Source organism: Mirounga leonina, unplaced genomic scaffold (genome assembly GCF_011800145.1).
Source record: "Mirounga leonina isolate KUSES-001 unplaced genomic scaffold, KU_Mleo_1.0 Mir_173, whole genome shotgun sequence".
Classification (NCBI taxonomy): domain Eukaryota; kingdom Metazoa; phylum Chordata; class Mammalia; order Carnivora; family Phocidae; genus Mirounga; species Mirounga leonina.
Genome location: NW_023270447.1, coordinates 36,580,852 through 36,604,551, shown reverse-complemented (window position 1 = coordinate 36,604,551; position 23,700 = coordinate 36,580,852). Strand labels below are relative to the sequence as shown.

Genomic DNA, 23,700 nt, shown 5'->3' with positions numbered 1-23,700 from the left:
TAGAAAAGGAATAAACTCCCGGGTCCCAGACCTGGGTTTGCTTCCTTGCCTCGGTAGTATGTTCTTGGGCAAGTCGGTTATCTGCCATATGACTTAGTTTCCTCACTGGTAAAAATGATGATAAGAATTGTGACTCTCAAGGCCATTGTTAGAATGGCACATGATATCATCTGTCGATATATCTAGCACCATGTTTAAGCTAAAGTAGATGCTTGACAAATTTATTTTCTCTCGCCTTCTGAAAGTAAAGGGGAACATCATATGCTTAGAAAAATAACTCAACTTGTGCATTAGACAATACACAAACAGAGTCTCTCACACGGCTGGAGACAGGATTGTTGAGTTTCAGGTTGCATTGCTGAGACTCATTAAAGCTGATGGGGTCGTGAATTGCTTACATCAATGTTGAGTCCGGGCAACTAAAAGAAGCAGCATGGTATCATTTAGAAACAGTTACACTGCATACACTTGTGTTTATTTATCTGTGTATACATGTTCTAAAAATTTATATTTATACATGCTATGGCTTGTTTTGTTTTGCTAGGATGGGTGATTGTGCTTGAGAATCCTAAGAAACAAAATGTTTTTAAAAATATTTCATAGTCATCAAAACATACTGTAAGTGCCAGAGGACACAACTGTGGATTTCATCAGGGCTCTGGACATAGTGAGTGTAATGGAATAGTAGGATTTTCCTGTAATGCCTGAGATAGGGCCTGGGCCATGCTTTACTGCCTGGGGGGCCAGTAATGACTGTTAGGCAAAACCAACACTCCCTGCAAAATTGAACATGGAGCTTTATATGTTACCATTAATTTGAAAATAGCTGCATACTAATTTACACTCATTTTTGTGATATTTAAAGAAAGTGGAGGGACACGATCTAATCACCAAGAATGGAAACTGGTACAACTTCATATGCAATAGTTTAGCTAGTGTATCTGATTATTTTTTTTACGTACTTCATTCCTGAATGGGATATTTTTTAATTATACAGAAACAGATAAGCATGTTTTACTGAAGCAGACCTTGTATGAACTGAGAAAGAAAAATGATCAGAGGCACTTAATCTGAATTGTGAGTGATTTCTCAAGTCAGTCTACATTCTTGGCTTAATTAAGATTATGAATTTTGGTTCAAATGTCTGAAAATTAAGATGAATATTCTGATCTTGGTCAAATTGGGATCTATTGAATGGGATTTGTGAAATCTTTGTTATATTTACTGCATTTTCAGGATGGTATTGCAACTATAAGTATATTAATAATCTAAATTTCATTTCCATTTTCTTATCAGTCTGAAACATGTGCCTCAGAGTAAATTATCCAGTCTTGAGTAAACATGCCAGAAAAAGATCCTTGTAAAGTGAAGACGTTTCCTGCAGAAACTTTTGTCCTCGGTCTCTGTGCCCCAAACATGGAGACAGGGAGATAATGAAGAGACAGTGTAGGTGAGGTGTAAGCTCACATTTGATATCAGTTCAAATGTTAGTACTAACATATTTTAGTACTAGGGGACATCTTCAGTGCAGGTACTCCCGACTCTCTGGCATTCTTTGCTATAATTTGGCTTCATCATTAAATGCTCTTAACCAGGTAAGAGTCAGGTGTCTATGCTGCTCCTGACAACCCTACTCTTGCTGTGGATGGTTCTCCTTCCCAAAGGTTTCCTCTAGCTAGAGATCACAAAAGATAAGCAAGGATGTTTAGAGCATGTTTCTCAAAGGCTCTGCTAGTACTGAAATACTGTCTTAAAGTTAAATATTGGAATAGATTCAAATGTAGTTTGAATCTGCACCTTATCCGCGGAGCTCCTCCATTGTCTCTTCAGGTGTGGGGTATAGGGGTCAAGAGAACATTTTTTAGTGATGGGAGTGAGTTACACACACACACACACATACGCACACACACACACGCCTACAGATAAAGATACAAAATGTCTGTTTCTTACAAAACACTTGGAACAGTTTAAGTCCCTAGGGTTGAGACCTCTTCACTTAAAAAGTTTGGCATTTCATAATTTTCCATGTACAAAATGCAGTTCCACATTCTCCCTATGCCCCAAATTGCTTTCTGATGTTGAATGATATGAATAGTCAAGCAACATTAAATTAGCCACACATTTCTAAGTTGTCCAAAGGGATTGAGCACCTCCTTTTAAAGTGTTCCACAGCACCAGAAAGTACTTGAGACATTGATGAGAAGGGAGGAATATTCCAGACAAGGAATGGCAAGTTTAAAATTGGAGTCAAGAAATGTAAAGTAAAGTAAAGTAGTTGAGAAGAATACAGTTCAAGAGAAAGGAATGATGAAGTTAGACAAATGGTAAAGGTCATGATGGATTTTGTAAGCCTTGTGAAAGAGTTTGGAAAACAACGATATGCACCATTAACTGAAAAGAGAAGAATGTCAAGGACATTTATACTAAGACTTAGCTTGAGTTGTGTGGTCATTGATGCATTCCAATCTGGGCTGCTCATTTGTTGATCAGGTAGTCATCTGTTGAAAGAAACTGGTGGGAAGTCTAGTGAAGATAGGGATACTCCAGAGCAGGTTCAATAGAACCTTCTGTACTATCAGGTAACCACTAGTCACTAGCTGAGAAATTGAAATAAGGCTCATGCAATGAGGATGGTATTTGCCTTGAGGGAAGTGGGTAATGAAAGAAAAATAGGGATAAGTTTGTGGGGGATTAAATGCTGGGAAATATGGGCAGAACTCTAAAATTTATTCCGCAAATCCAGAGCAATATTAAGAACTCGGCCAACTTCAGTGACCTTAGGACACACCAAATCTAAAGAATAAATGTGTCAAAGTGCAGAGGCATATTCCAGAACAATTTGGCAAGAGTTAAGGAGCAGGTCAGGATTGTAGGAGAGTCAGAAAAATTCTTCTGGACCTGATTCATTAAAGTAACATTGTTTTAGAAACACAAGGTGTGGTCTCCACTAGTTGATCTTTATTCTTCTTCTAAAAAAGAAAAAAAAAAAACTGAAATAAATACCCTGTAGCCAATGGAGGGATTATTAACCAAGAAGAAATCAAAACGAAAGACTCCTTAAGGGTCTTTCTTCTTGTGCATCTAGAACTGTTGGCTGTCCACTGGTAAATATTTTCCATCCAAAAACAGACACCATTTATAAATGAGTATTAGTTCAAAACTGTGAAGGATTACTTATAAATAAATACTGGTCTCTTTGCCTGCAGACCTCGCCTCTAAATTTATTCAGGCAACTGATGAGGAAGAACAGAGGCAACTTGTGGACTAGTTTCTTCACCTCACTGAGTCCTAAGTTCCTCATAAGTAAACTCAGGGAGTGGGTTTGTCCATCTTCTGGGGCGGGGGGGTGCGGAGGAGCATGCTCCACGAGCAATCTGCTACTTTCAGACAAAATCAGACTAAAAATACATAAGAAAGTCAAACATGCAAGAGATGGATATTAGAGTGGAATTCTGTTCCACAGAGAGAAACTGATATAAATTTCATAATTATGCCTAACTTTAGGCATAATACTTGATAATAAATTCTAGCACTTCATGCTGTTCTTTAAATTTATTCTTTTCTTTTATAAAGACACTATTAATCAATTTAATTTTAACATGCCCCAAACAACTAAATGTTAACCATCCATTATATGCTTAATTGTTTTCACCTTTGCCTTAATTGTATTCTCACCCTGACCTTTTCTTTCCCAGTTTATGCATATTTATATTTTCATTTTCCACTCATTTTTTTAAATAATAAGAGGAAATCGCAATAAAATAGTCAAATAATTTTGCAACACCACTGCTCAAGACAAATTCAAAGATACTGCATAACCTATAGGAAGAGATAATAAGAAATTTGTTTTGTTAGCTGATTCAAATCTCCAAATTTGGCACAGGAAAGGTCATGTGAAGATGTCAGTACATAATCCGCAAAAGCACAGATGTAGAAAAGACAAATGTATCAAAGCCAAGAGTAACCTCTTCTGTTCCCTCTGTTTCACTATTTTTACCTTTTAGTTTAGATTCCTAGGATGTTTCTATGTGATAGAGAATCACATCAGTGTACCTCAAGCAAGGAAATGTAAAGAAGAGGTGTAGATTGATTGGAAAGCCCTGGTAAAGAAAAGGGACAGAATACTGATATTTACTGAGCGCCACCTAGGTGCTTAAAGATGCACTGAATTATCTCACTTCCTCTTCACAACAACCCCTTCGTTCCATCACACCTTCACTCATTTCTTTGGCACCTGCAATGTACTAGGCTCTGTGCTTGGTAAAGACAAGGATGGACAAGATCAAGCCAGTCTCTGCTCTTGTTCAAGTACAGGAAAGAAAGAAGTAAACAAAAAAGGGAAAACAATTATAAATTAGGGTAGGCACTACGAAGGAAACAAATGAGCTAAGGTAGCAAATAATAAGAGGAAACAACCAGAGATAGGAAGCTTAAGAAAGACTGCTTTGAGAAAGTATTTAAGCCATTAAGCAAAAGAAGAAACGGAGCAAAAATGCAGGAAATAGGGGAAAAAAGTGGGATAGCATGTGCAAAAGTCCTCGGGTGAGTAATATCCCTATGTCTACCGAGTAATGAATGGGCTGGAAAAAGAAGAGGAAAAATCATTAAGAGGCTATCAGTGATGGTCTAGCTGAGAGACAAGTTTTGCATGAATTAGGAGTATTCGAGATGAAGAGTAGTGAACAGTATAGAGATATATTTGGGAGGTAGAGATATATTTTGTGGTAGTACTAGCCACATGTACTTATTAATATGCCCCACATTAACAGATGAGAAATAGCCTGAAAAATTAGGAAAGTAACTAAGGATCTTACAGGAAATAACTTCAGGATGGGGATATGAACCCTGCCTTCCTAAAAGACCTTTACATGAATCACACTTCCTAGCTTTATTAATTCAAGGTCAATGTAGGTTTTACAGAATCTTAAAAGTAGAAGCTTTTACCAGTCTAATGATTTTGAATTAGAATGTGCTTTTTTTTTTAAAGATTCATTTATTTATTTTGAGAGAGCGAGAATGAGAGAGAGAGAGTACATGAGTGGGGGAGGGTCAGAGGGAGAAGCAGGCTCCCCGCTGAGCAGGGAGCCCGATGCGGGACTCGATCCCGGGACTCCGGGATCATGACCTGAGTCGAAGGCAGTCGCTTAACCAACTGAGCCACCCAGGCACCCGAATTAGAATGTGCTTTAATCGGGGAGCCTGGGTGGCTCAGTTGGTCAAGCGTGGGACTCTTGGTTTCTGCTCGGGTCATGATCTCAGGATCGTGAGATCAAGCCCCATGCTGGGCTGGAGTCTGCTCAAGATTCTCCCTTTCCCTCCCTCTCTGTCTCCCCTGCCCCAACCCATGCTCTCTCTTTTTCTAAAACAGATAAATAAATAAAAATTTTAAAAAAGAATATGCTGGACATAACTAATAACCTGGAGAGTGTACAGATCAGTTCACAGATCCATAGCTTCATTTCATCTGAAAAGGGCACCAAATTCTACAAGCACTCCAGATACATCTGTTCTACACAAAATACTAAAACACTCTTGCATTTCTTCCAGAGATGTGCTGTGTTAACACCATGCATATGAAAAATTTTCCACTTACTAAAGCAACAATGTCTAGCAATTGTGAACCATACGCTGTTAAATCTAAACTGGGTAATTTCCATGACCAACCTGTTTTTTTCAGCTTTGCTAAAAATATGCCTGTATCTCCTCATATTTAAAATGGTGCCAGTTGCTGAAAATCTCCCACCGCGCAAGTAAGTCAACACATGAAAAAGGCTTAAAATAAGCAGGGCTTGGAATCAAACAAAGAGCTGAAAGGGACCTTGCTTTCTAAACTCAGTACTTCTGCAGTTAATTTCTTCATTTTTATTCTATCTTTTCTGTTGAGATGCTGGGGTACATATTAGTGCTGTTCACTAGTACTCCCACTTCTTTTTCTAGGCACGTAGTAGGATTATCTTCCTCACTCTCTTTGACTGGCACAGCCTGCTGCTTGCTCTAGAAGTATGTGGGTGCTGCTCTATGCTCTGCCACTCTCCCTTCCACCACTGCGGGGTCCAGCGATGTTGGAAGCCTCAGTTAGCCTGAGTCTCTGATGAGGATGACCTGCAACCAAGTCTCCACACCCAACTCTCAACAGGCAAGCTAAGTGAAGGCAAAAGAACTTTTGTTGTTTTAAGAAACTAAGATTTGGGGTTTTATTGTTGTTGAGGCTGCCACTACTGTATAACGTTGTTTTCTTGCCTTGTAAAGTTTCCTTCACATTCTTTAGGTGAAGGGAAATACAAATTTCCAAATTAGGGAAGTATGACAGACAGTATAGTTGACAGAAGGTCAGGAGGTCTGCATTCGAATGGACCTGTTTTTCATCATTCTCTGCACTTTGCCTGCTCTCTGATCCCTCTTTTTCTCAGCTGTAAAAAAGAGACGATAGCGTAAGTGTGCTCGACAGTTTGCCAAGTGCCAAGCAGGACGCCAAACCATAGATGATGTTCAATGACAATAGGCATTTTTGAGAAGGGTAATAACAAATAGACTAAAAATCTAGAAGAATATATCCATGCAGGAAGGACTGAATCTGAAGAATCTGCAGAAATGGGGGGATAAAACCTGCCATTTAACCCCTCACTTCTCCTTGTCTCCCTGCAGACTCCCCCCTAGTCACGAGCACACCTCTCTGTCTCTTTCTGTGTGCCTGATGCTCTCTGCCCTCCTCCCACTCCCCTGTCACAAACTGCTCTCATTAAATCATTCATTAAAATAGCTGTGTTTTTGTAAGAATTAACTTACGTTAGAAGACTAAAGCTCCAACGTGGTATTTTGAGCCTTTGGGTGGAGAAGGGCAAGGGGATACCTTTCACCTGAACCCAGGATGGCAGAGAGGATGCCTCTAGCTTGTTAGGTCTGCTAAGCCAGACAGGTCTCCTGGCTAGTCTTTAGAGAGGACTTTGATGAAGCTCTCCGGAGTGTGTGGGGTTGTGGGGGGGCGGGGTCGGTACAATGATAGTTCAGCGGGGTGTTCCCTGGGCTCAGGACTGGCCATGCTAGAGTGGGGTGTCTGCATGACTCTTAAAAATGTATAGGCACTTTCTGTACTGTCTTCATATCAAGCCTTACAGCGATCCTGCAAAAGGGCATTAAGATCTTTGGTGCAGATGATGAACTGTAGCTTTAAGCTTTTAAGTCATTTACCAAGTTCACAGAGATGGGAGGTGGAAGAGCATGTATCCCAAACCAGCACTTCTGATTTCCAGGCTACCACCCTCTTTCCCTTCACCAGCGCAGGACCTTCTACCACTAGGGAAGGAAATTCAATACTGTCTCTTGACTTTAACAGCATATGCTATCACAGAATGAAGATGAAATTATGTTTTCTACATTTATAAAATATAAAATATAAAAAGAATTATAAAATATTATAAATAAATTTATAAATAAATTTATAAATAAAATTATAAAATAAAATTATAAAATTATAAATAAAATTATAAAATATAAAAAGAGAAGGAAAAAAGAACAAGGTTTAAAAAAAACTACAAATATATCATTGAAAATGAAATTGAGGTGAGGTATCCTGCACAGCCATGTGTTTTGGTAAAAAAAAGACCCACAGCTTCAGAGCATTTTCACCTTCTCCTACATGAAGAGAGAAGGAAATGGGGAAGAGTGCTACATTTTTAAATCCCATCATTTCTCTAAGGAACTATGATTGCTTTCTTGTAGCTAACATAATTCCTAACATTTTGTCTATTTGCAGACCATCTTAAACACTGGAAACATCTTGAAGGTTACAGTGAAAACACAAGATCTGTAGCCAAGGAAACCTGGGTTTGAATAGGAATTCAAGCATCTAAGTTATAGACCTTGGGAAAGTGAGTTAATCAAGCCCTACTCTAGAGATGGGCCTCAAGTTTCTCACCTCTAAAATAAGAAGTTTACAGTAATAATCTTGTGGGATGTGGTGAGTGTTATATGGGATAGTGAATAAAACACTTATATATTATAAATTTTAAAAATGTTACTTCTTTCCTTTTGCATTATATAGATTCACATCATTCTCTAACTCCAATTCCCAAGTAACACACAATCAAGTGGATTTCAATAATTTAATAAATATTTGAAGAAAAAAAGAAAGGAAAGAAAGAAAGAAAGAAAGAAAGAAAGAAAGAAAGAAAGAAAGAAAGAAAGAAAGAAAGAAAGAAGTAAAGAGGAAGGAGGGAGGGAAGGAAGGAAGGAAGGAAGGAAGGAAGGAAGGAAGGAAGGAAGGGAGGAAGACAGGCAGAGGGAAGAAGGGAGGAAGGAAGAGGAAGAAAAATCTTTATTAAGAACAGTTCTAAAATGTGGTGGAGACATTTTCCTTCTCTGAACGATCTGATATTGTTCTATCAGCAGAGATTGGAAGCACTTGTAGTTATCCTGACCTTGTCCTCTTTCCCCAGAAGTGACATAGAGATATAAAAACTTCTTGTAACACTTCTGATAATATCATGAGAAATTGGGGCGCCTGGGTGGCTCACTCAGGCATCTGCATTTGGCTCAGGTCATGATCTCGGGGTCCTGGGATGGAGCCCCATGTAGGGCTCACTGCTCAGCGGGGAGCCTGCTTCTCCCTCTCCCTCTGCCCCTCCCCCCACTCGTGCTCACGTTCTGTCTCTTTCTCTCTCAAATAAATAAAATCTTTAAAATAATATCATGAAAAATTGGTCATTGGTTCACGAAGCAGAACCTCCTGCTTGAAAGACTTGTAGTTCTGTTTGCTTTTATCATGCATTCATCACTGGAATTGTTACAGAAATATACTTTAGGGCCACTGATCTCCTTTCTACACACAATTATACATTTATTTTTCAGACAAATAATCAGCTATCTAATGTAAACCTAAGAGACAGAGGAATTTCCCAATGCCCAGTCTAAGATTGGTCTTAACTAAACTTTTCCTGTTTATGCCACCTCCAGTTTCTGTTTCCATCCTTGCCTAAGAGGAGAACATATACAGGTTTGGATCGCCATCTCCACCCTAAAGAAAGGCTAGTTTCTTTTATTGTTTCAGAGTCTGAAATGTGAAGTGTGAGATTATTAAGTACGTGGTGGGTGTTGTCAAATGGATCATATCAATGCAGTTTCTCTATTTCCTACCACCATTAGTGTATAGACAGATACCCTGGGTAATTATAGGCATTTATAATTAGGTTTTGATGGGGAACTGTTTCAAGAAAATGATTTATTCAGCTGTGAACCAGATTAGTAACAGCCGGTTGTTGGCAAGATCTCCCACTCTAACTGAAAACACAGCAAGAAGTGTTGATACAAAGAGAACTTCAGAACTATGCTGAAAGTTTCATTATTTTGCCAAAAACAATTGCATCACTTCCTTGGAACGTAAGTACATGCCTTGTGAACCATTATTTAGCTTTTTTAAAAGTACGGGGGGTGGTTTGTAAATATAGGGATGAAATAAAAAAGAACAGCCAATGGAATTTATTGGCACAACCTTTAAGTCAGGATTGGATTAACAATATGTGCATCAGAAACAAAGGCCAAACAGTGTCAATGTGATCATGGATAGCCTTTAGAGGCCTCCAAAGTTCCATCATGAACTGGTGTCAACAGTTGGACCTTGACATTAAAAGAGTAGGAGAAGCAGTTGACCCTTAACCCAAGATGAGACTTTAATTAGCTGATAAAGGAGAGGTATAATTGCCTGTTATGCTCTTTTGAAGGCAAATCTACGTACAAGCACAAAATTGTAATTAAAAATCTCCAAATAAGCTAATCTAGCTCAAGAAGGCAATAGCTAGACTACTATTACCCTCAGTATTCACTAATAGCATCATATACCTATTTAAATGCCTCTTTCAAATGACTTTGTACATCCTTAATTATCCTCTTTTTTAATTTTTTCTTCAGAGATTTTATTTATTTATTTATTTTGAGAGAGATTTCACGTGCAAGCAGGGGGGAAGGGCAGAGGCAGAGAGAGACTCTCAAGCGGACTCCACTCTGAGTGTGGAACCTGATACTGGGCCAACTTCATGACCTTGAGATCACGACCTGAGCCAAAATCAAGAGTTGTACGCTCAACCAACTGAGCCACCCAGGTGCCCCTTAATTACCCTCTTTCAAGTGGGTAGCATCTAGCTTCTCTTAAAACTTCAACCTCTAGGTGAGTATATTGCTTTTATTTGGAAACTACCAGGGAAAAAATCTGACTGTTCAAAGCAATGAAATCAACTTGAGTTGATAACTTTACAGTTAGTCCTACAACTTCCCACTCTTTCCAACATAAATAGAGCAATTTGACTTTAGTCTAATTTGATCATTTATAATCTGATACAAACAACACAAATATCTTTCCTAACACTTGTTTATGAGCTTTGTATTGTTTATTTACTGGAAAAACTTGCAGATATTTCAGTGTCAGACATATGATCACTTTTGATTTATCTTTCCTAATTGGAGCCAGGGCTAGCATGCACATTGAGATTTTTATTCAATCCCTAAACCCATTAAATCCAGAAGCAGCACCATTTTAGGTCTTATTATTTTGGAGTGTACATGTGGCTTCCTCCCTAAATCAACCAACACATCTGTTAAGGGTTGAATTGTCTCCTTCACCCCTAATCAAATTCATATGTTGAAGTCCTAACCCCCAGTATCTCAAAATGTGACCTTATTTGAAAATAGGCCCAATTAGTTAACAATTAGTTAACATGAGGTCATACTGCAATAGACTGGTCCACTATGACTTGTGTTCTTATAAAAAGAAGAAAATAGGATGTAAGACACACACATAAGGGGAACACTATGTAGGGTGATATGTCTACAAGCCAGGGAATGCCAAAGATTGTTAGCAAACCACCAGAAACTAGGAGAGTAGCATGGAACAGATTCTCCTGTGACAGCTCATGGAAGGAAGCAACCCTACCAATTCCTTGATGTCTAACTTACAGTCTCCAAAAATACAAGAAATAAATGTCTGTTGTTTAAGCCCCCCAGTCAGTGGTTCTTTGATATAGAAGCCTAGCAAACTAATACACCTTCTTCACTACTATGCCAGCAAATAGTCTCATTGGCTCATTAATGATTCCTTTTTTTAGCCCTGCTCCTGTATATTAAATGGGAATATTTGCATGTTAGCTGTGATCCCAGGAGTTAGCCTTCAAAATGATGGCTATTTTTAAAATGGACAATATCTTTAAGCAGTGCATTGGCCTTCCAAAGGATGAAAAATAGTGAGACTTAGAAGGAGAGCAAGACAGTTTGTCTTCTTCTTATACTTTCCTTTAAAAAATATTGTAGCAGCTCAGTCAGTACATACTAATAGTGAAAAACATTTTGATAGAACTATGAACATCAATCATAAATAGAGTCAATTGGGCTTTCAACCAATGTCCTTAGATGGGAGCTAAGCAACAGAAGGATTTCAAGTAAGAAAATAAATAATGAGAGGGGGGTGGAGCAAGATGGCGGAGGAGTAGGAGACCTGGATTTTGTCTCCTCTCAGGAATTCAGCTGGATAGGGATCAAACCATTCTGAACACCTGCGAACTCAACAGGAGATCGAAGAAAAGAAGAGCTATAACTCTCTGAACAGAAAAGCGACCACTTTCTGGAAGGTAGGACGTGCGGAGAGGTGAATCCCAGGCGATGTTCGGGAGGATAGACGGTGGGGGAGGGGCCTCTGTCGGCCACTTCTGGCAAGTGATAGAACCACGGAGCACAAAATCGGAACTTTTAGAAGTCTGCTCCACTGAGGGACGTCACTCCGGTGGCTAAGTGGGGGGTGGAACCCTTGCGGGACAGTGTGGTCTCAGGACCCTCGGGGTCACAGAAAGACCGGGGGTGCCTGAGGGCGGCAGAGCTCCCAGGTATCGGAGCAGGGAAGCCGGCTGCAGAGGCGGAGCCCAGGCGCGGGCTCTCAGCTCGGGGTGGCCCTAAACCGTGATCCGCGGCACAGTCAGGCCACTGCTCCTCCAGCAGGGACCCAACAAGCGGCAGATCCGGGGAGACTCCCCTTCCTCCCCTGGGAGGAGCGGCGCGGGAGCGCACTGCAGGGATCTGCTGGGTTTGGAGACTCCACACGGGGTCATGTGCCAGAGATAGAGATGCTCGGTCACAGGCCGGGTGAGCATGGAGTGTGGCCGGAGACCGGGGAGACGGGAGTGACTGACAGCTTTTCTCTGGGGGCTCACTGAGGAGCGGGGCCTCGAGTTCTCGGCTCCTCCGGGGCAGAGATTGGGAGGCCGCCATTTTCACTCTCCGCCTCCAAAGCTGTACGGAAAACTTTCAGGGAACAAAAGCTCTGGAGAGCAAACCTGAGCAGATTACTTAGCCCGGCCGGGCAAAGGCGGTGCAATTCCACCTCCGGCAAAGACATTTGGAAACCACGGCAACAGGCCCCTCCCCCAGAAGATCAGCGAGAACAGCCAGCCAAGACCAAGTTTACCGATAAATAAGAACGGCAAAACTCCAGCGCTAGGGGAATAATGCACATAGAATTCATGGCTTTTTTACCCTGATTCTTTAGTCTTTCAAAGTTAATTTTTTTTAACTGTCCTTTTTTTTTTTTGAATTTTTCTTTTTCCCTTTTTCAACCAACATCTTATCAATCCCTTTTTTAAAAAAACATTTTTTTAAAAGATTTTATTTATTTATTTGAGAGAGAGAGAATGAGAGAGAGCACATGAGAGGGGGGAGAGTCAGAGGGAGAAGCAGACTCCCTGCCGAGCAGTGAGCCCGATGCGGGACTCGATCCCGGGACTCCAGGATCATGACCTGAGCCGAAGGCAGTCACTTAACCAAATGAGCCACCCAGGCGCCCTAAAAAAACATTTTTATTTTTCATTTTTACAGTCATATTCTATCCCTTCATAGTAGTTACCCGTATTTTTGGCATATATATTTAAGTTGTTCTCTCTTTAAAATTTTGAGATAGTTTCCTCTAACAGATCAAAATATACCCTAAATCTCTAGTGTATGGTCTTTTTTCTACTCCCCTGCCTGATCACATTCTCTGCCTTTTTTTTTTTAAGATTTATTTATTTATTTGAGAGAGTGAGAATGAGAGAGAGTACATGAGAGGGGGGAGGGTCAGAGGGAGAAGCAGGCTCCTCGCTGAGCAGGGAGCCCGATGCAGGACTCGATCCCGGGATTCCAGGATCATGACCTGAGCCGAAGGCAGTTGCTTAACAAACTGAGCCACCCAGGCGCTCCTTCTTTTTTTTTTTAAATCCTCTTCTTTCTTTTTTCAAACAACTTCTTATCAATTCCTTTTACAAAATTTTTTATAATTTCCATCTTTATAGTCATATTCCATCCCTTCATCATATCAACCCTTATTTTTGTACATATATAAGTTTTTCTTTCTTTAAAATTTTGGGAGGCACTTTCTTCTAACAGACCAAAATACAACCCAAATCTAGTGTGTGGCACTGATCTATATACCAGCCTGATCATATTTGATCACATTCTGGTTTTTTTTTTTTTGGTTTTGTTCTGTTTTTGTTTATTTTTATCTTTATCTTTTTCTTTTTCTTTTTTCTCTCTTTCCCTTTCTTTTCCCACTGTTTCAGGTCTTTTCTGATTTGTTTAGAGTATATTTTCTGGGAACGTTGTTACCCTGTTAGCATTTTGTTCTCTCATTAACCTATTCTCCTCTGCACAAAATGACAAGACGGAAAAAATCACCTCAACAAAAATAACAAGAGGTAGTACCCACTGCCAGGGACCTACTAAATATGGACATTAGTACGATGTCAGATCTAGAGTTCAGAATCATCACTTTAAAGATACTAGCTGAGCTTGAAAAAAGCATGGAAGTTATTAGAGAAACCCTTTCAGGAGAAGTAAAAGAACTAAAATCTAACCGAGTAGAAATCAAAAAGGTTATTAATGAGGTACAATCAAATATGGAGGCGCTAACTGCTAGGATAAATGAGGCAGAAGAGAGAATCAGTGATATAGAAGACCAAATAATAGAAAATAAAGAAGCTGAGAAAAAGAGAGATAAACAACTACTGGATCACGAGGGCAGAATTCGAGAGATAAGCGATACCATAAGATGAAACAACATTAGAATAATTGGGATCCCAGAAGAAGAAGAAAGGGAGAGAGGGGCAGAAGGTATAATGGAGCAAATTATAGCAGAGACTTCCCTAATTTGGGGAAGGAAACAGGCATCAAAATCCAGGAGGCACAGAGAACCCCCCTCAAAACTAATAAAAATAGGTCAACACACTGACATCTAATAGTAAAACTTACGAGTCTTGGAGACAAAGAGAAAATCCTGAAAGCAGCTCGGGAGAAGAGATATGTAACCTACAATGGTAGAAACATTAGATTGGCAACAGACCTATCCACAGAGAACTGGCAGGCCAGAAAGAACTGGCAAGATATATTCAGAGCACTAAATGAGAAAAATATGCAGCCAAGAATACTATATCCAGCTAGGCTGTCATTGAAAATAGAAGGAGAGATAAAAAGCTTCCAGGACAAACAAAAACTAAAGGAATTTGCAAACACAAAACCAGCCCTACAAGAAATCTTGAAAGGGGTCCTCTAAGCAAAGAGAGAGCCTAAAAGCAACATAGACCAGAAAGAAACACAGACAATATACAGTAACAGTCACCTTACAGGCAATACAATGGCACTAAATTCCTATCTTTCAATAGTTACCCTGAATGTAAATGGGCTAAATGCCCCAATCAAAAGACACAGGCTATCATATTGGATTAACAAACAAGACCCATCGATATGCTGTCTGCAAGAGACTCATTTTAGACCCAAAGACACCCCCAGATTGAAAGTAAGGGGGTGGAAAACCATTTACCATGCTAATGGACACCAAAAGAAAGCTGGGGTGGCAATCCTTATATCAGACAAATTAGATTTTAAACCAAAGACTGTAATAAGAGATGAGGAAGGACACTATATCCTACTTAAAGGGTCTATCCAACAAGAAGATCTAACAATTGTAAATATCTATGCCCCTAACATGGGAGCAGCCAATTATATAAGGCAATTAATAACAAAAGCAAAGAAACACATCGACAACAATACAATAATAGTGGGGGACTTTGACACCCCCCTCACTGAAATGGACAGATCGTCTAAGCAAAAGATCAACAAGGAAATAAAGACTTTAAATGACACACTGGACCAAATGGACTTCACAGACATGTTCAGAACATTCCATCCCAAAGCAACGGAATACACATTCTTCTCTAGTCCCCATGGAACATTCTCCAGAATCGATCACATCCTAGGTCATAAATCAGGTCTCAACCAGTACCAAAAGATTGGGATCATTCCCTGCCTATTTTCAGACCACAATGTTTTGAAACTAGAACTCAATCACAAGAGGAGAGTCGGAAAGAACTCAAATACATGGAGGCTAAAGAGCATCCTACTGAAGAATGAATGGGTCAACCAGGAAATTAAAGAAGAATTTTAAAAAGTCATGGAAACCAATGAAAATGAAAACACAACTATTCAATATCTTTGGGATGCAGCAAAGGCAGTCCTAAGAGGAAAGTATATAGCAATACAAGCCTTTCTCAAGAAACAAGAAAGGTCTCAAGTACACAACCTAACCCTACACCTAAAGGAGCTGGAGAAAGAACAGCAAATAAAGCCTAAACCCAGCAGGAGAAGAGAAATACTAAAGATCAGAGCAGAAATCAATGAAATAGAAACTAAAAGAACAGTAGAACAGATCAACGAAACTAGGAGCTGGGTCTTTGAAAGAATTAATGAGATTGATAAACCCCTGGCCAGACTTATCAAAAAGAGAAGAGAAATGACCCAAATCAACAAAATCATGAATGAAAGAGGAGAGATCACAACCAACACGAAAGAAATAGAAACAATTATAAGAACATATTATGAGCAACTCTATGCCAGCAAATTAGATAACCTGGAAGAAATGGATGCATTCCTAGAGATGTATCAGCTACCAAAACTGAACCAGGAAGAAATAGAAAACCTGAACAGACCTATAACCACTAAAGAAATTGAAGCAGTCATCAAAAATCTCCCAAAAAACAAAAGCCCGGGGCCAGATGGCTTCCCAGGGGAATTCTACCAAACATTTAAAGAATTAATACCTATTCTTCTGAAACTGTTCCAATAAGTAGAAATGGAAGGAAAACTTCCAAACTCATTTTATGAGGCCATCATTACCTTGATCCCAAAACCAGACAAAGACCCCATCAAAAAAGGAGAATTACAGACCAATATCCCTGATGAACATGGATGCAAACATTCTCACCGAAATACTAGCCAATAGGATCCAACAGTACATTAAAAGGATTATTCACCACGACCAAGTGGGATTTATCCCTGGGCTGCAAGGTTGGTTCAACATCCGCAAATCAATCAACGTGATACAATACATTAACAAAAGAAAGAACAAGAATCATATGATCCTCTCAATAGATGCAGAAAAAGCATTTGACAAAGTACAGCATCCTTTCTTGATCAAAACTCTTCAGAGTATAGACATAGAGAGTACATACCTCAATATCATAAAAGCCATCTATGAAAAATGACAGCAAATATCATTCTAAATGGGCAAAAACTGAGAGCTTCCCCCTAAGGTCAGGAACACGGCAGGGATGTCCACTATCACCACTGCTATTCAACATAGTATTAGAAGTCCTAGCCACAGCAATCAGACCACAAAAAGAAATAAAAGGCATCCAAATCGGCAAAGAAGAAGTCAAACTCTCACTCTTTGCAGATGATATGATGCTTTATGTGGAAAACCCCAAAAACTCCACCCCAAAACTGCTAGAACTCATACAGGAATTCAGTAAAGTGGCAGGATATAAATCAATGTACAGAAGTCAGTGGCATTACTATACACCAACAACAAGAGAGAAGAAAGAGAAATTCAGGAGTCGATCCCTTTTACAATTGCACCCAAAAGCATAAGATACCTAGGCATAAATCTAACCAAAGAGGCAAAGGATCTATACTCAGAAAACTATAAAATACTCATGAAAGCAATTGAGGAAGACACAAAGAAATGGAAAAACGTTCCACGCTCATGGATTGGAAGAACAAATATTGTGAAGATGTCAATGCTACCTAGAGCAATCTACACATTCAATGCAATCCCCATCAAAATACCATCCACTTTTTTCAAAGAAATGGAACAAATAATCCTAAAATTTGTATGGAACCAGAAAAGACCCCAAATAGCCAGAGGAATGTTGAAAAAGAAAAGCAAAGCTGGCGGCATCACAATTCCGGACTTCCAGCTCTATTACAAAGCTGTCATCATCAAGACAGTATGGTACTGGCACAAAAACAGACACATAGATCAATGGAACAGAATAGAGAGCCCAGAAATGGACCCTTAACTCTATGGTCAACTCATCTTGGACAAAGCAGGAAAGAATGTCCAATGGAAAAAAGACAGTCTCTTCAACAAATGGTATTGGGAAAATTGGATAGCCACATGCAGAAGAATGAAACTGGACCATTTCCTTATACCACACACAAAAATAGACTCCAAATGGTTGAAAGACCTCAATGTGAGACAGGAGTCCATCAAAATCCTAAAGGAGAACACAGGCAGCAACCTCTTTGACCTCAGCCGCAGCAACTTCTTCCTAGAAACATCGCCAAAGGCAAGGGAAGTAAGGGCAAAAATGAACTATTGGGACTTCATCAAGATAAAAAGCTTTTGCAAAGCAAAGGAAAGAGTTAACAAAACCAAAAGACAACCGACAGAATGAGAGAAGATATTTGCAAATGACATATCAGATAAAGGGCTAGTATCCAAAATCTATAAAGAACTTACCAAACTCAACACCCAAAGAACAAAGAATCCAATCAAGAAATGGGCTGAAGACATGAACAGACATTTTTCCAAAGAAGACATCCAAATGGCCAACAGATACATGAAAAAGTGCTCAGTATCGCTCGGCATCAGGGAAATCCAAATCAAAACCTCAATGAGATACCACCTCACACCAGTCAGAATGGCTAAAATTAACAAGTCAGGAAATGACAGATGTTGGCAGGGATGGGGAGAAAGGGGAACCCTCCTACACTGTTGGTGGGAATGCAAGCTGGTGCAGCCACTCTGGAAAACAGTATGGAGGTTCCTCAAAAAGTTGAAAATGGAGCTACCATATGACCCAGCAATTGCACTACTGGGTATTTACCCCAAAGGTACAAAAGTAGGGATCCAAAAGGGTACGTGCACCCCGATGTTTATAGCAGCAATGTCCACAATAGCCAAACTATGGAAAGAGCCAAGATGTCCATTGACAGATGAATGGATAAAGAAGAGTGGTATATATATACAATGGAATATTATGCAGCCATCAAAAGGAATGAAATCTTGCCATTTGCAACAACGCGGATGGAACTGGAGGGTATTACGCTGAGTGAAATAAGTCCAACAGAGAAAGACATGTATCATATGGCCTCACTGATACGAGGAATTCTTAATCTCTGGAAACAAACTGAGGGTTGCTGGAGTGGGGGGTGGGGTGGGAGGGATGGGGTGACTGGGTGATAGACACTGGGGAGGGTATGTGCTCTGGTAAGCACTGTGAATTGTGCAAGACTGTTGAATCTCAGATCTGTACCTATGAAACAAATAATGCAATATATGTTAAGAAAAAAAAAAGAAGAAGGTAGCAGGAGGGGAAGAATGAAGGGGGGGGAATCAGAGGGGTAGACGAACCATGAGAGACGATGGACTCTGAAAAACAAACTGAGGGTTCTAGAGGGGAGGGGGGTGGGAGGATGGGTTAGCCTGGTGATGGGTATTGAGGAGGGCACATTCTGCATGGAGCACTGGGTGTTATGCACAAACAATGAATCATGGAACACTACATCTAAAACTAATGATGTAATGTGTGGGGATTAACATAACAATAAAAAAATTTTAAAAAATAGAAAATAAATAATGAGGTACCTTTGTATCAGGAAGGAGAAGGGGACATGGCTTTCATCATTTGGGAAACCAAATGAGATCCACAAAAACAAACCACTGCTTAGAAAATAGAAAAAAAAAAGGTAGTAATATCAAGGGAAGATCAACTGTCAGCACCTGGATTGAAACCATGACCTTCCAAGTTCTAGAAAAATTTGGACTAGGCATAATTCCTACTACTACCCTACACTCCCAGCTTCCAGGTCTTTGTTAACACATTTGATATATGTAGTTCTCAAACTTTCATGTGCATGAGAATCAGCTGGAGGGCTTCTAAAACACATTTCTGGGTTCCAACCAATTTCAGTTCAGTAGATCTGAATGGGACCAAAGAATTTCCATTTCTAATAAATTCCCAAGTGATACTCCTGCTGCTGGTCTGGGGATAATACTTTGAGAACTGTTGGACTATATCAATGTTGTCAAGCCTGTCTGATGAAGATACTCATCTGGAGGAGCTTATTTTAAAAAATAAAGAACACTAGGTCCCATGCCAGACTTTCTGACTCATAACCTCCAGAGGAGAGACCTGGATTTTCTATTTTAACAAACTTTGGATGATCAGTATAATTAGTTAAGTTTAGGAAATGCTACACCAAATCTCTGAGTTCACTTACAGCATCTATCATTTTCCCATGTGGTATCAATGGGGGGGTTTTGCAATATGGCAGTAATTGTATGATGAGTTAAGAGTAGCACAACTGGGTTCTGTAACCCTAATCTATTTGCCCTGTAGACCAAACATAGAACCTCAGCCCTTATTTTCATGAACAGATGGCCCTGGGAGACAGTCTTTCTTAATACCAACGGGCCTTGGTACCATGATGCAGTCCAGAGACCAACCTGAAATAGGCCCAGATCGTGTAGCCTTTACTGGCGACTCTACTACTTCTCTTCTGTTCCTTACTATCCCATAACCCACATCTTGCTCTGAATATTAATGGAGGCTCTAGCCTCAGGCTGTTTCCTCTTTAATGTCACAAGTACTTATGTGTGAGTTTTATTTCAAAACCACCTTCTCATTTTTTGCAGGAATATTCTTGCTGGCACCTGCAGGGGACATCCCATTGGTTCAGCAGCTGGCTGTTGGTAATTCAAGTTAACTCCTTAAAGGGCGATTGGAGGTTTGCAAAGAGCTTATAGCAAAGTTGCCTGGGGCCCTATTATGCCTGTGTGCTGCTTTGGCACACACATGATTTCTCTCTCTCTGATTCAAATTCCAGCTGCTTACTCAAAATTGAGGTATCCTGTAAATGGCTTTCTTTGGGCCATCTTTTACCTCTGGGGACTTACAGTGGTCTTAAGAATAATGGCCTCACACGTGTCATCTCTAATCTTTGCAGCAACCCTATAAGTTGGGTGTTACTCTGTTTTACAGATAATGAAACTGAGGCTAAGGGAGATTAAATATAGAATCTTCAAGGTCACATAATTACCTAGTGTCAGTCAGGATTCAAACCCAGGACTATCCAACCTTAAAGACTGAGCTGCCTCTATAAGACTACACTATTCTGCCTTTGAAGAAATGCTGGATGAAGTTGGAGAGCAATATTTCAGTTTGTTTTTTCTCCTTGAGTTTCTAAGTTTGCATTTAAACTTTTGCCAAGTGAGATAAGATTGTGGCGCTCTTTCTCAGCTTTGTCTGTTACCTCCACAGAATCTCTGCCAAAGCCAAGTGTAAATATATAACTAGTTCTGTGACTGGAAAGCCAAGCATTGAATGGTTATTCAGAAAGTGTGGCTAACTGCCTGCTTTAAGTAACATACAGATGGTTTGAATTATCCTGAATTATTGCTTTTGCTCAAACTCATAGCTCATTGTTGCACATATTCTTTGTGTTCTTTCTTTCACCAGCAAGGACTTGTTGAATGCCAAGTCTATGTCACACAACAGACACAGAGATGAGATACATATTCCCTGCCTTGGCCATGCAAAGAAGATGGGCAAATAAGCCAGCGAGTTACAGCACAGACAGAGGTTTTATCATGAAGACTTCCTGAAAGAACTGATACTTGAGCTGAAACTCATGAGAGGTGAGTTAGGCTTAATCACATAGAGAAGAAAAGGGAGTATCCAGCATAGAAGGAACAGCCTGTGTGAAGCAGCACAAAGGCGTGGGATGGCAGTATGGCATTGCTGGAAAACAAGGCAGACATGGAAGAGGACACCAGAAGCTCAGGGGAGACTAGATTGTAGAAAGCCCTATGGACTAAGTTAAGTTGTTTTAACTTTATTCTGAAGGCCATAGGAAAATGTTAAGGATGTTAGGAAGGAAAATAACATGAACAGATTTTCATCTTATTAACAAAATATCACAGTGGCAGCAGCTGGAGATAATGGAAGGGTCCAAGACCAGATGTAGGACACAAGTTACTGGGGTAATTCAGATGGGACATGATGGAGGCGTAGATATAGACCATGGCAGTGAAGCTGGAGAGACAGAATTAAGAAATACTTGTAGATTTAACAGAACTTAAAGGATGGTTAGATATACAGAAAAGAGATGAAGTCAATTGTTTGTTTTCCTTTGTTCCAAAGTCTTATTGAAAATATATTATTATCTTTTCCCCAATCCCTGCTTATTCTCTTAGTATGACATTCACTTAATTTGCTTGACTATCTCTTATTCTTCCCCAGCAGCAGCAGCATCACCCACTACCACCACGGCAGCAATCAGCAAGAATTTATGGAGCACATATTACTGATCATACTTTGTCCAATCTTGTAACAGATTTACACCCCTCTGCTTTATTCCTGCATTTCTATGAGTAGTCTCTTTTTGGTTTAATCTTGTGTTTTTAATGGCATTGTGTTTTCTTGGTGTGTAATTTTTTTTTTAAAGATTTTATTTATTTATTTGACATACACAGAAAGAGTGCACATGCACAAGCAGGGGTCGTGTCAGGGAGAGGGAGAAGAAGGTTCCCTGCTGAGCAGAGATAACCCCCCTCCAACGTGGGGCTCAGTCCCAGGACCCTGGGATCATGCCTTGAGCCAAAGGCAGCCGCTTAACCGACTGAGCCACCTAGGCGCTCTTCTTGGTGTGTAATTCCTTCTGCCCTTCCTGTGCCATAGCATTTCAGTGCTTAAGTTCTCATGTTTTCTATGTACACCTGTCATTTAAAAAATTATTTTCTCAAGGTAATGCTGCACAAATATTTCTTTTCCATTTTCAAAGCATTTAAAAGGATTCAACAGTTAAGTTGTAAGTTAAATCAATAAACTAATGAAAACTATAATCAGCAATTACTAACTTTCATTAAGAAATCAAGTAAAGACTATTGTTCATTTACTAAGGCTCTGGTTTACTTGTTTCCAAAAAAGAGTACACTATACTTTCCTCAAAGAATTCATAAGACGAAAATTTTCTATTGTCCTCATATGGGCAAATTATGTTCATTTTATTTCACAAGCTATCCATTTTCAGCAATACCTTAATTTATCTCTAGGTATAGAGTTAAAATCCAGCTCTATACTAAGGTAAGAAGAAATGACATAGCTAACTAAAAGACAAGTTATTTTATATGCAGACTTATATTTATCTCATTTATTCTTTTTCTAAAAGTAATCATCCCATACTCAACAAATATTTACAGTTGTTTTCTTCAAGAAGTATAAAAAAGACTCCCTTATGCCACTCAAATTTACAGACTAGACAAAATGACATAACACAGACTCTTAACTATAGAGAAAAAACATGGTTACCAGAGGGAGAGGTAGGAGGAGGGATGGGTGAAATAGGTGATGGGGATTAAGAGCACACTTATCATGATGAGCATTGAGTAATGTATAGCATTGGTGAATCACTATATTGTACACCTGAAACTAATATAACACTGTATGTTAACTATACTGGAATTAATTTTTTTAATGGCATAATATCAAAGAGGAAGACTAAATAGAGAAACAATTGTCCACCCTTACCCATAGTGCGCATACCTAGTTGTCTTAAGCATTACTCACATAGATTGCAGTCTGGCCACTTAGCCTCTCCATCAAGTTTTTATTGAGTAATTTCTGTGAGCTTAGTACTGTTCTAGGCTCTGTAGGTACAAGAGATACATAAAACATAAACATGGGTCCTGCCCACAAGGAGCTTACAATGTGATTGAGAATTTTGTTAAAACAAAGTATAAAAGCTCTTAAAAATACATTTTGTACAAATTATTTTTATATAAAAAGGCACTTCAGATAATAAAAAAAATAAAGCCTTAGAACCTGAATGAAATGGAGAAATACTTTTATCCATGGGATGAGCTTAGAGATATTTTGAATTAACAAAATATTCAGTAAAAGCCTGGATTAATGAAAAATATGAGCACAAATATTTTTAAGACAACAATTAAACATTGAAGTATTCATCATCATTAAAAGTATATCAAGCTAAGTATATCTTATACAGATCCTTAAGGTACCTGAATAATTATCTTAGCAATAAGTTTCTTTTGAGTGTGCCTCCAACTACTGAAGATGTTGAAAAATTTTTTCTCTTAAATAGTTTATATGGCTCCTTTATAATCTGGGTTCTATTATTTAATTTTAAAAAGTCATTCTTATAGACAGTAAAAATGTGGAGTAATTCAACTCTGTCTGAATTTTCATATATTTCATGGACCAAAATCCACTTATAACTGTAAGACACATATACACACTTACATATAAAACATAATGACTCTAGTTTTCTCCTCCCTCCTTGGGAGAATTTGGATAAATGTAGCTTCTCATAGAAGCCTAATTTTCCAACCCTAAT

At 39.2% G+C, this 23,700-nt stretch overlaps 1 protein-coding gene and 2 long non-coding RNA genes across 4 annotated transcripts in view; 1 reads left to right on the top strand and 2 right to left on the bottom strand.

Annotated features, from left to right (window-relative positions):
- The window catches only part of LOC118019276, an 81,620-nt gene extending 58,705 nt beyond the window's left edge, over positions 1-22,915 (top strand). Inside the window, exons 1-4 of one of the 2 annotated variants that reach the window (XR_004681643.1) lie at positions 10,035-10,159; positions 19,982-20,038; positions 20,805-20,983; positions 21,591-22,915. This is a non-coding gene — a long non-coding RNA (uncharacterized LOC118019276). Of the gene's footprint in view, positions 1-10,034; positions 10,160-19,981; positions 20,039-20,804; positions 20,984-21,590 lie in introns of those variants that run through there. The other variant, XR_004681642.1, reaches the window with a different exon arrangement.
- PTGER3 (prostaglandin E receptor 3) overlaps positions 1-23,700 on the bottom strand; it is a 111,981-nt gene that overhangs the window by 6,467 nt on the left and 81,814 nt on the right.
- LOC118019277 lies at positions 999-22,983 on the bottom strand. Its single transcript, XR_004681644.1, has 2 exons — positions 22,914-22,983; positions 999-2,511 (listed from the first exon to the last, which is right to left on the bottom strand). It is a non-coding gene; the product is annotated as an uncharacterized LOC118019277 (long non-coding RNA).